Source organism: Oryzias melastigma, linkage group LG23 (genome assembly GCF_002922805.2).
Source record: "Oryzias melastigma strain HK-1 linkage group LG23, ASM292280v2, whole genome shotgun sequence".
Lineage (NCBI taxonomy): Eukaryota > Metazoa > Chordata > Actinopteri > Beloniformes > Adrianichthyidae > Oryzias > Oryzias melastigma.
Window position 1 is genome coordinate 11,530,866 of NC_050534.1, and position 9,201 is coordinate 11,540,066.

The following is a 9,201-nucleotide window of genomic DNA, read 5'->3' on the forward strand; positions in this document are numbered from 1 at the left end:
TAATAAAAACTAATGTTGTTAAAGGTAGTAAATTACAGAGTTTTGTCAATTCACTTTTTACAGTGTAGGTCAAAAGATAGTGGGACTTTAGTTAATTAAAAGGTAGAAAAGTTACATTAATCAAAAGTCTATTGATTTTTTATTTGTGGATATAACATTTGAACTTGGAAGTTGCTTATGTGCCAAAAAAATGTAAAGACTGTAGAATCATCTCTGCATTCTGCCTAAACTTGATGTTTTTGGGGGATTTTGTAACTTCATCCCTTGTTCCGTGCATTGTTTCCTTCTGTGCACGTTTGCTCTCTTTGCTCGTCTTCAGCTAAACCATCGAAACCATCACCTGTCAGGAAACGCCGGATGATTGCACCCCGCGGAAAATTAACGCCTGGATTATGCAAATCCAAATTGAACTGTGAAGCTAAGAGGCTCGGCCCAGTGACCCCGTCGCCTCACGCGGAAGGCGGATCCACATCAAGCGTGCACATGCTCAGAGGCTGTCAGAAAAACACACGGCTGTAACACAAAAAAACACATCACTAAGCGACAGGGCTGTGGTTTTTTTCCCTTCATATGAGAGAATACAGGCGTGTGTGTGTTGTGTAGACTTGTAAGTCCGTGTGCCTCTCCAGCCAGCGTACATGATCTGAATTATAATTTGGTCATTAGAGCCGGGCCGCAAATTACCACACAAACACAGATGCACGCACAGGCCATTTGGTTTCCTTACAGTGGCTGTCGAGCTCGCCTTTTACCGCGCGAGTGCTGCTCCGTCGGCAAAATGCTAAAAACCTGCTGCTCTCAGACAAAAACGCACGACAATCCTGCTCTGCAGTTCTTTGGGAAGACTTTTAACAGCAGACCAAAATATTAGTGAGAAATCTGCAGTGTTTTGATAAAACACAAAAAAAATGATTACAATGTAACCTTAAGATGAGGAAAAAAACTAGAATATTCACAGTTTAGCAAAATTTCAGATGTAGGTGTAAGATTAATTTACCAAACTGGCATTTTTCAATTTAGGATGTTTTAGTTAAGCAAAGACTTATTTCCAATTTACTCACCTTTGACGTTTTTAAGAAATTGCATTTTTAAAAAATATCTTGCTCTCCTAACTTTACTTTCTCTGTGCCTGACTTTTATTTTTTTAATTATTATTTGTTTGTTTTCCCTATTTGTAAAATGTGTCAATCTCAACTCCTGCCACTCTGCAGAAACTATGTCCAAAAACCCCCCAGTTCTTTTGATTTTGGCTAAAAACAGCATAATAATAACTAAAAGACCAAAATAGATCAACATGGGACTTTAAAACAATTAATCTCTAGTGTCTTGTTGCAAAAAACTGAGATTCTTACTCACATGGATGGTGAAGAAACTACCAATGTACAAAAAACTAACTAAAAGTCCTGGTATACTACCCATATCTCACGCCTACACAACTGTTGGCTTCCAGTAAGCCTTGGCTGTCAATGTGAACAGACAGTTTTCAGGGTCTATGGCTGTGACACTACAGTCAAATCACTCCACTGATATTTTACACGTGGTCCATACCTAAACATATGTGCTGTCATAACTCCTGATATTGAGCCAATGAGGGTCTAGCTACTATTTTTGGTACCAAAAATAGTCTCCAGATGATTCATCCTTGACTATTTCATCTTCCTCAAAAAATGGCTTTGACTGTAATTTTGTTTTGCTTCTAAGTCACATTTTGAGTTCACTGGACTCAAGGTGGACTCATTCATTTCTATGACTGATGCTTTTACTCCAAAAAATTACTTATTTCTTTTTTTCCCCTCTTTCTTTCTTTAATAATTTCAAAAAAATCTCAGCCTGTTTGCTTTCTGTTCTCATGGAAACACTACAGAACTTCCACTCAGCTGTGGTGATTTATGGTTAACTGTGTCGTTTTAAGGCTAATTGTGGTGATTTATCTGTATTGTCTTTGAGTGTGTGATTGTTTCTGTCTGTCTCGCTGCATTTTATGTTTGGAGTTTTATGTTCTGCAGAGCAGGAACCTGCTGAGAACCAGTTTCATGTAAACTGAGTCAGGCTGGATCATTTTAATCCTTTCCTGTTTGATAAATAATTGAATTGAATTATGTGGGACTTAGGATTAACTGATGATTTATGGTTAACATCTGCGATTTATGGCGAACTGTGGTGATTCAAGGATAATTGTGGGGATTTATGGCTAAAAGTGATAATATATGGCAAACTGCAGCAATTTATGGTTGTGATGATTTATGGTTAACTATTGTTATTTACAGAAAACTGGTAAATTATGGTTAATTCTGGTAATTTATGACTAACTGATCCAGTAAAAATGTTTTATCTTTGTTGTTGTTTTTACAGTTCAAATGTAAGAACTTCAAACTGCAGGAGGGGGGGTCAATTTAAAGAAATAATAATAATTTCTGCACTAAGTAGAATTTTCTACAGTTCAAATCAAGTCAGAATAGTCATTATAATGCAAAGTTTAGAATATAGCAAAGGTACCTTAAAAGTTCTATAATAACTTTTCATACAAAACTTGATGTTACTGTGATAAAAATGTGTTTTTTTCAAATAAAATCAAATCTATATTTACTGTTAACTTTCAACAGGATTTATTCTACTACTGTGAAAGTGATGTCCAAACTACAGGAGTGTAATCAGAGTTGGCAGAATAGATTTATTTATCCTATTTACAGCTTCTTATATTCTTTTTATTATTTCACAGTTTGTTTGTTTTTTGTATTCTGAAAAAAAAACTTAAAATTTCTATGAAAAACTAAATTAAGGTGTATAGAAAATCTGGTGTTTTCTTTTTTGTGGACATACAGTGCATTAAGCCTTACATCAGTGTACTCGTAAACTCCGCCAGGTTTTAAATCTAATAGTTGGCATTAGCTCAGTATTCCCCTGACATTTCACTGGCAAACAGCTTCAGCTGCTAAATGTGAAGCGTGTCAAAGTGTGCCTGAGAGTGAGAGTGCATTTAGGGCCCTCACAGATCTGCAAAGGACTGATGGCTGAGGATGGCAAGTGGGGGAGGAAAGAGCGGTGCGGGGAAAGTGACTGTGAACGAAACGACAGGAAAGGAGGAAGAGGAGGAGGAGGAGGAGGGAGTCTGACATGAAGACAGATGACTGAAAGGCCGCCAGACATTTGTGATCGAGAGGAAAAGTTGAGACCATGATGCGTCGTTATCTTCAACCAAGAGATGTTTTATTTAAAAATTGCATTTAAACACATTTTTTCCACAAAATTGTTCAAACAGAATGCATTGTGGTCCATATTCGCCAATGTAGTGAGCATCGACACACACTGGTTTTTCACAAAGGCTTCTGGGTAATTTCTAGGACACTATAATCATTTTTGAATGGTAGATTCGGACAGCACTACAACATGGCGAATGCGCTATATAGTGCACTATGTAGTGAGAAGGGAAGGAATTCAGACATAAATAATACGGTGGCCCTGAAGGGCAAATCACATTAACTTTTTAAAGATCACAACAACAACTAATGAAAAAAATATATATATATTAGAAAATAAGAAAGGAGATAAAATGAAAATGAAAAGTTTTAGAAAACTAAATTAATTAATTATTACAAGAAACAAAACAAGAGAGTGGAAAAGACAGGTACTATGGGACATCACTGATTGGACGATGATGTTTGATTTTTAAAATTTGAATATACCTTTTGCGGATTCTGTTGTTTCATTTTTAATTACTCTTTTTTTTCATTAACACCCCCCTCCCCCCAGAAAAGTATAAAAAGACATAAGGAGAGACTTAAATAGATTTTTTTTCAGTTCTGTACACACTTTTGTCACATTGGATTAATCAAATATAGTGATTATCAACTAAAATGTAATGTTGTTTCACCCTTTTTGATTGTCCTGATCTTAAATATGTATTTGCATTGATTGATTTGTTGATGTGATTGACACTTCCGGGCCACCGTAGATTAACAATCCAAACTATGGATTATGTGAGATCAGATCACACCACACAACTTAATTCCGTTATGGTTCTCTGAACGCATGACCTTCTCCTCCATTAGGTCAACACATGACACTTCCTGTTCAGAGAATGTTCTAGATGCATTCATATTGGAATACTAGCATGCTTGTTAATTCATCCACAGTGGAGAAGTAGAGGAAAGATCAATGTATATGAATGAAAACCTTCAGCAAACGATACAAAATCTGATCCACTTTGTTTAAACAGGCTTTTATTTTGACATTTTATTCTTTTTTTCTTCCTACTGTCAGATTTTCAATACAGACCTCTGGCAGGAAACATTCACAAACAGACTGTCAGGTCTCCCCATCCTCTCTTGTACAATTTTCTCATATTTCCTGATGTCTAAGCTGTCACTTTGTACTTTCTTCACCTTTTTTTTCTGTCAAACCACCAAACATGTTTTCTTTTTTTCTTCTTTTTGTGACATTTCTCCTTCTCCATCTATCCTTCTTTTTCTGGTGATATTGGATCTTCTCTCGAGGGAACCGGTTGTAACCTATACGGGTCAGTAATGACAGGAAAAAAAAGCCTTTTAAGCTCAAGTGATGTCACAGAGTGACTGTACTGCATTCATGCATGAGATGATGTCTGGTCATGCATGTGATTCCATCCGACCTCTTTAAATCATTGGAGGCAGAAATGTTACGTTAAGGACAACTCAATAAAAGTGCCTGTTGACAATAAAGTAATGAAAGTAAAAACATGAAGAAGGTGAATTAAAAAAAAAAGAAGTAGAGTCAATATTTTTTACTTTAACCTTGTGAAGATAAGATTTCCAAATGAAATACATTTAAGTATTTTTGCATGATATGAGCAGTTGTTTCATATTTGCAAATCTTTTCAATAAAGTCAGATTAGCAAAATATGTATAATCTATGTTCAAAATATTGTCTAAAATGACAGTTTTGAGAGACACAAAGGGTATATTTTAATTTTTCCTCATTGCAATGCTTCAAAAAACTGCATCAAGTGTCATTTTTGATGCAAGTATATCGACCTTTCTAACAACTTAAGAATATGGAGTCTCAAAAGAGCCAAAATGAAATAAACATATACACCATAATGCCACATTGATTTCAACATTTATTGATTGATGTAAAAATGTATTCATTTATTGCCACTTTTAAATAATCAATGACATATTTATTTATTTAATGGTGTATATATTTATTTCATTTTGGCTCTTTCGAGTCTCCATAACAGAGACTGGAGGAAAGAAAAATGAAATGTTTGAAAATTAGATTTAATATTTTACTAGCCAATATTTTGCTGTAAATTCTCGTCTGTAAAGATGAATAACTCTTTCAGGGAACACAGGTTAGCTAAAATGTCACTTTTTAAACTTTAATACTCGTTCTGACGTGACCGTTTGACAGAATTCAGCCACATTTATATCTTATTAATTGAGAATAATCAAAACCAAGTTGCACAATTGTCTGCATTTTTTCCACTAAATCAAAGTCCAGAGTTTCCTAAATCCTCCTTGAAAGAACAAAATAAAAAATAATAAAATAATATACACCACTATTTATAAAGCAGAAAATATTAAAATTTAAAGACTTAATTGATCATTCCATTTTTAAACTAATGTATGGAGCACATAACGAGAGTATGTCACATAACATACAAAAATATTTTTAAAAAGAAAGTAATTCTAACCTAAAAGGACATGAAAATGAAATAAATAAATGAATTAAAAAAAACAAATATAAGTTAAAAACACAATAAAATCAACAATACATATTAAATACATACTTATACAATTTTACTTTTTTCCTACATTTAGGCGTTTATCTATTTTTCAGTAACAAATTTTTTCACTATCAAAATAAAAGCTGAAAAAACAAAACTGCAGTTCTTTTCTTAAAAAAAAATCTATTATAGAAAATAGAAAATAATTTATATATTTTTTTAAGTTTGAGGTAAAATGTATCGACATAAAAGACTGAGTGCATTTTAATGCTGCTGAAGCCCTGACCATGACTCTTCCTCTCCCTTCTTGAGCTGCTTTTCCAAAAACCAGAAGCTCCTTCAGACTTCTGAATAATTAGTTTATATGAATCAGAATCTCAGTCTCTATGTAATTTGATTCCACATCAGAAATCTTTCTGTCTTTAACTTAATAAAAGAAACAATTATGTGTAAAATATAAAAAACTTTATTTTGAAGGAAAAACCCTTTTGTTAGTTTTGTTTATTTCTGGAAAAAATTGAAGTACATTTTCTTAATCTTCCTATAACAATAAATTTAATTATATATTTAAAAATAAATATATGCTGCCTCCAACAGAAGAGAAGGCTCCAGTTCTAGAGAAAACTAAAATGACTCCTTAGAGGTTCACTGTCTGTTTTGTAATTTCTGCTTGAATTAAAACATAATTTATCAAAAATGCCCAACAAGGAACCTGAAACATTTTAAACACAAAGAGGAGACACGCCTAAAAGAGGCAGGCGAGGACAGGAGAAGGAAAAGCTCGTCTGACGGCTGACAGGAGGAAGAGAGAACCAGAAACGCTGGGTGTAAACACACCATTCCTCCGGGAAGGTAACATGAGAGACGTGTCACACTGATTATTTATGGAGTGATAGACTTCAGTAGGAAATCGCATGTAGGGAGGCACATTAGAGCACCGTGTACATCTATTTCTAGACGATCCGTTCAACACTTCTGCTCTCCAAGAGTCTGAGCTCCAGAAATTCCACTAAAAAAGGTCGAATAAGTTGCTCTGTCATTTGTGATTGATGACTTTACAGTGAGCTGCTGCTGCTGCTACTGCAGTCTCGCCTGTGGCCCCTTGTCCCTTTAAATCAGGCAAAAAGTCTGTTTGGAAGAATGAAAAGAGCATCTAAAATACCCACCCCGAATCTCGCTCCGAAATGTCACAAGAGATGCAGATGTGATCAATATCTTTGTTTCTATACATTCTACATAAAGCAGGAACAATCTGTGGTTTGGACACACTATTAATATGTTTCCACAATATGGGAAAACAACAATTTCACAAACATGCTGCCAGCTTAAGTCTACAACTACCACAGAAGTTTCCTTGACCTTTGACCTTAGAAAGAGGCTGCCATCTTGAATTTTCAATAAAAACACCAAAAATAAACTCATCCTAGGGGCTTTCATGGTCTTTTCATTTCTCGAGCATCCTTGTGAAGCTACTGTGCAAAATATGTTGAAATTTTGAAGTTGTAGATTTTGAATAGCATCTTAGCTAACTAGCTCGCACATTTTTAATCAGAGTCTCATAAAAAAAGGGCATCCACAAGTTCTCTGGCTCAGGCTGAACAAAACTATATAACATAGGATTTGACAATGTTCAAATTTTGGGTGTGGTATACAAAAAATAAAATCAATAAATAACACCAAAAAAATAAATAAAAATAAAAATATGCTGGCTCAGCAAAAAACATGAATTCAGGAAAAAAAATTGAATCTACTAATGCAACCAATGCACATGTCGAGGATGTCCAAAGGAAATTTAGGAATATTTTTGGGATGACAACACGTCCTACGGCTTGGCGGCCATTTTGTGACCAAATCTGAGATTTGGCGGTTTTCACATATGGGAAAATGAACCTTTTGTTTATGCGACTTTCATGAAATTTAAGACTACAGCGATCCCTAGAATTTTTTTTTTTTTTTTTGCGTCTGACCTCGAGAAGAGGCTGCCATCTTAAGTTTTCGAATAGGAACTCTGTTAGTACCAGCTACAAACATAAATTCAACATAGGGATTTGTTTCACTCGTTTCGAAACTTCTGGTGCACCAATGCAAAGCAATTGTGATATAAATTTTCCAATTAGAATTTGTAGATTTTGAACTGCGTGTGGCTCACAAAAGTGGCATTCTCTTGTTACTTGCACATTATTAAATGAAATATTATAAAAAAATGTAATATATTGATCCTTGACTAAGGGATATGGACATGAATGGAGGCGTGGTTAACAAATAACCTCTGTTGCTAAGGAAATCCAAAAATCTATTTTTGCCAATTCTTCTGAAACTGACGTAGATCTGGTCGTTATCCCCAGGCCACCAAAACATAAAATGGTTGCTATGGAGATAAAATTAATAGAAAAGCCGCCATTTTGAAAAAGAAGCTCTTATTACATCACATTTGTCCTAAATGGCTCAAAGCAGCCTTACAGAAAGAGAAGGGGGCGGAGTCAAACATGCGTCACGGGCATCACGGTACCTCAGTAAGTGAAGCTGTTTTTCTGCTTTTGCAAACTACTTTCTTTTTTTTTCAATGTGACTTTATTTTTTTATATTATTATATCACACAAGTTTTTTATGTAGACTAACAAAATTAAAAAGCAAAACTTTAATAGTTTTCTAATGAAAAATGAGGATCTGATTAACACTTGTTTTTTGCATAATACAAAAAAAGGCAATTTTTAGGTTTTTATAACTTATAAAAAGAAGTGTTAAAACCTTTTTTCAACCATTTGCAGAACAATTCATGCTTTAATTACGTTTGCACAGTTACAGGTAAAAGAGAGACTTTTTTCAACAATATTTTCCAAAATTAGCATTTAAAAAAAGAAGATTTGTGAAAACTTGGCATCAAAAATAGATTCAGTTCCAAATGAACAGAGTGAAGCGATGATTTTAACAGGTGGTGTGAGCTGCATCTGAAATGTGTGAAAATAATGTCTGGAAAAATAACTGATTTTTGAAGTCTACATGTTTTGTAGTTAATATTCAGGCATTAAATGTTGGAATGAAGAACTCATTGTGGGTAAAAGTAAAAAGATTATTCAACAAAGGACTTGGCATTGTAATTACTTAAGTCTAAAATCAATCAGACCGCAATTAAATGAATCCCTGTGAGGTTTTCTTCTTTTTTTTTGAGGTAAGTAATGATGGATTGATTGCAGCTGTCTAAGCAGTAATTGTGAAGGAGGCGAATAAAAGGCAAGGTCATGTGACTCACTGGGTTATGTTCAGCTTATTTCAAGTCATTTCTTAAATCTGTTGTTGCACATTGATCCACAATTATGTTTTCTTCAGATTTTTTAGAAGAAAAAAAATGGACCAACAAAAGGGACAAACAGGCCTAAGAGTTTTTTTTAAAGTTTAGCAAGAAATACAACACGAGATTATACTCAATAAACCCTCTTGTGACAGTGAAATCTGCCCAACACTAGAGGCTCTCAGACCATATGTGTTTGCTCATCTCT

The 9,201-nt window shown here is 34.4% G+C and overlaps 1 long non-coding RNA gene across 1 annotated transcript in view; it reads right to left on the minus strand.

Moving 5' to 3' along the window:
- Nucleotides 1-4,203: 4,203 nt before the first annotated feature.
- Nucleotides 4,204-9,201, minus strand: part of LOC112155789 — a 32,944-nt gene continuing 27,946 nt past the window's right edge. Inside the window, exon 4 of the long non-coding RNA XR_002920846.2 lies at nt 4,204-4,508. This is a non-coding gene — a long non-coding RNA (uncharacterized LOC112155789). The remainder of the gene's footprint in view (nt 4,509-9,201) is intronic.